Here is a 4,051-nt window from a genome sequence, read left to right on the forward strand (position 1 = left end):
TACCCCTCTTGCCTCCAATCCAGTGTACTGCGCGGGTAAAGCTGCTGCCTTTTTTTTTTTTTTTGCGGTACGCGGGCCTCTCACTGTTGTGGCCTCTGCCGTTGCGGAGCACAGGCTCCGGACACGCAGGCTCAGTGGCCATGGCTCACGGGCCCAGCCGCTCCGCGGCATGTGGGATCTTCCCGGACCGGGGCACGAACCCGTGTCCCCTGCATCGGCAGGCAGACTCTCAACCACTGCGCCACCAGGGAAGTCCGCTGCTGCCCTTTCTTTACTCACGTTCTGGGCTCCACACTTTACAGTTAGCCTCATCATGCTGGTAGGAGAACTGTTAACAGACTTCCTAAATCTGGCTGGTAGCACTCAAAGCATCTTCAACATGTATCCTTTGCACCAGTTGTAACACAGTGGGCTAGGAAGCAACAGGCTCAACCCTGGGACCAAGCATGTCCACACTCTTCTACCCTGGGTCGTGCCTCCAGCGTGGAGCTGAGGGAGGCATGGTGGCTTCAAAGGAGCATGGTGGGGCGGGGCCCGGGCCACACCTGCCACCTGCATTTGTGGTCAGAGAAAAACCTTCTTGACCACAATCACCACCATCTGACTCTGGGAAAAAGCAACAAGTTTTCACATCTCAACAGTAAGTGAATCTCAGCTCTACAGCTCAAATTGACAGCATTAAAGTCTACTTTCTTCTTGAAGAAATAGTAAGCTACCAGCTGTTGGTGAGGGATTGGGGTAGGTAGGGCATATGAAGCAGCTGTGAAAAAAACCCAAATCAAACTTTTCATTACGCGGCTGGCCAAGCTCAGGGCCATCCCACTGTCTCTGCGCAGAGCTGGAAGGCAAGTGACTCTCCGTCCCTGCCAGTGGGCCCCATGACAGGGCCTCAGCTGAGCCCAGCATGTCCCTGGCAGGTGAGTGAAGGGACACGTTACAATAGGAGGCCCAGCTCCTGTCGGTTCTCACCTGCCCCCACTTCCCTTTCCGCTGACAGGATGGCCAAGCCCGGGTTGCCTAATCTATCATGAGGCCCGGCTCCTCCAGAACATCTTGAGCCTTTAGAACATGGTCAAATTGGATTCTACACATTCACTTAAATAGTAAAAGTAAAATTTGGAAGAATGAAGAGGCTGACACAGTAGCACAACATGATTTTGGTTTAAGAGCAGCTTAAAAATGAACAAAAAGGAAACCTTTCATGCAGACACATCAGGTGGCATAAAACAATCGGCAATTTAATACCGTGGGAGCACCGTTAGCCGTTCTCTCACTCCCCACTCGCAGGCCTGACTGTGCCCCAAGGGCAGCATTGGCTCTAGGGTCACAGCTCCAAGCCTCTGGCCCCCGGGCAAAAGCCCTTTCTCACCATCCTCCAGCTGACCCCTCCTAAAGAAAAGCCCAGGTCTCAAAAGAATGACCAATGCAGGTGCCCTCCGTACAGCACTTAACTACCACTTTCACTCCCTCCCCAACCAGTTGAGATATAAGGTGCCATCTGATTGGAATATGAAAATTAAAGCATTTCTCTAATAACACAGTACCATTGATGATATCTCCATAGATTTTCTAGTCCAAATGTGTGTAAATATATAATAAACTATATGAGAGTATATAATATATATAATTTCTATATATTTCTATAAATTTTATATATTTTTATATATATATATATATATATATATATATATATATATATATATATACATGATACTTTCTATCGCCATGACCACGCCATCCCAAGCCTCAAGGCAGTGTACAGATCGTAGCAAAGCCTGGGAGCCTCTCCTCGCGGGGTGCATGGGGCTCACTTCATAAGCCACACAGCAGTCCAGTCTGTCTTTTCATCAGTCCTCCTCTCTTCTCTTCGCTTCAGCTTGGTTTTATGCAAACAATGACTCTGATGGATTTGCACTTGTGCTAGTGCTTGGGAAAGGTCCATGCAGGAATGGGCACAGTCACATGATGAGTAAGATGGCATCATCCCCCAAAATAAACTAAAACAAAACAAAAATTAAAAAAAAACAGAACAGGACTAGAAAACTCAATTTTTTGGATATATCTAGAAAAGGGGACAAGAACAGTAGTCGTTTGTTCTCCCCATGGGGACAGGAATGAAGAGGGAGGAGGGGAGGGGGAGTTGATTTCTTCTGTTCACAATAGAATGGTTGGAGGGGATTCTTCAGAGTTTTTCAGGGGAGGGACCCAAATGTAGTGCCCAGACTGGTCCTCAATGATTTCTTTGATTTTGTTTTAAATCTCTTCCAGTGAGTCACCCTGTACAATGGCTGTGAAGTATTCTTCAAACTCCTGCTCCAGTTCCACGGCTTTGTCATAGGTCTTATTTGCTTGTTCATACCTCTGCCGTCAGTTCATTTCCATAAGCACTTCAATGGACTTGGGCTTGATGAAAATGGCAGTGGGATAAAGTTGTGACTGCTGCAGCCTCTTGATAGCATTGCCAGAAACATCTAAGATGCAGTGCTTGCCCCTCTCCCCAACTCCCTTCACTGACTAGATGCTGGTCCCATAAAGATGATCATTGAATTGGCCTGCCTCAATGAACTTGTCCTGAATATCCTTCTCCATCTGTTCTCAGGAGACCACAAAGTGGTGGTCTTGCTGATCCACTTCATCATCACGCTGAGGCCAGGTAGTATGTTGTACACAAAATCCAAATTTATGCGGGAACTCCGAAATCAGGTCATCGTTGACTCTGTCCTTCATCGGGCCCAGGATGATGACAGGCCTTGCATAGTGAATTTCTTGCTGTGTCACTGGCTCATATGACAAAATAGCATCCTCCTGTCCTTTGGAACTGCTTTCACTGTCACTGGTGTTGGACGTCACTCCCTGTTACTGTACGCTGCTCTCCTATACCATGTTTTCTTTGCTCTTGTAAAATGAAAACTTTTGAGAGAGGCGGAAACTCTTTTTATGTTTCGTTGTGGTTTTTTTTGACATCTTTATTGGAGTATAATTGCTTTACAATGGTATGTTAGTTTCTGCTGTATAACAAAGTGAATCAGCTATACATATATATATATCCCCATATCCCCTTCCTCTTGTGTCTTCCTCCCACCCTCCCCATCCCGCCCCTCTAGGTGGTCACAAAGCACCGAGCTGACCTCCCTGTGCTATGTGGCTGCTTCCCACTAGCTATTTATTTTACATTTGGTAGTGTATATATGTCCATGCCACTCTCTCACTTCGTCCCAGCTTACCCTTCCCCCTCACTGTGTCCTCAAGTCCATTTTCTACATCTGTGTCTTTATTCCTGTCCTGCCCCTAGGTTCTTCAGAACCATTTTTTTTCTTTTTAGATTCCATACATATGTGTTAGCATATGGTATTTATTTTTCTCTTTCTGACTTACTTCACTCTGTAAGACAGTCTCTAGGTCTATCCACCTCGCTATAAATAACTCAATTTCGTTTCTTTTTATGGCTGAGTAATATTCCATTGTATATATGTGCCACATCTTCTTTATCCATTCATCTGTCAATGGACACTTAGGTTGCTTCCATGTCCTGGCTATTGTAAATAGTGTTGCAATGAACATTGTGGTACATGACTCTATTTGAATTATGGTTTTCTCAGGGTATATGCCCAGTAGTGGGATTTCTGGGTCTATGGCAGTTCTATTTTTAGTTTTTTAAAGAACCTCCACACTGTTCTCCATAGTGGCTGATGGACCTGCTAGACACAATCATCCCCCTCCTGGCATGAAACTTCACGGTTTTCAGTAGAGCCCTTTCTTTCTTTTCCACCCTCTTCTTACTGGGGATCACACTGATTTGCTCACTTTCTCCATGTGGGGTCACCAGTCTCACCTGCCACCACTCATCATCAGAGGCGTTAATGACAGTAGAATGTCACCAAAGGAGAAGCTGAGGCCTTGGCTTGGCAGGCAGCGGTCCCAAGTCTGGTCATAATCAAACAAGGCCCTGACATACAAGGACCTCTTCTCACTCGTTTGCAGGGACCGACCCAGACCCAGAGCTCATGCTGCTGTTCATCATTTGCTCTTGCAAGTCATGTATCTTCGATTC

The 4,051-nt window shown here is 46.1% G+C and overlaps 1 pseudogene across 1 annotated transcript; it reads right to left on the minus strand.

Moving 5' to 3' along the window:
• Nucleotides 1-2,182: 2,182 nt before the first annotated feature.
• On the minus strand, nt 2,183-4,051 carry LOC309964996 (disks large homolog 3-like; annotated as a pseudogene). The gene is made up of 2 exons: nt 3,672-4,051; nt 2,183-2,827 (listed from the first exon to the last, which is right to left on the minus strand). The product of its transcript is annotated as a disks large homolog 3-like (transcript).

This window comes from Leucopleurus acutus (assembly GCF_964270905.1).
Source record: "Leucopleurus acutus genome assembly, chromosome: 8".
Lineage (NCBI taxonomy): Eukaryota > Metazoa > Chordata > Mammalia > Artiodactyla > Delphinidae > Leucopleurus > Leucopleurus acutus.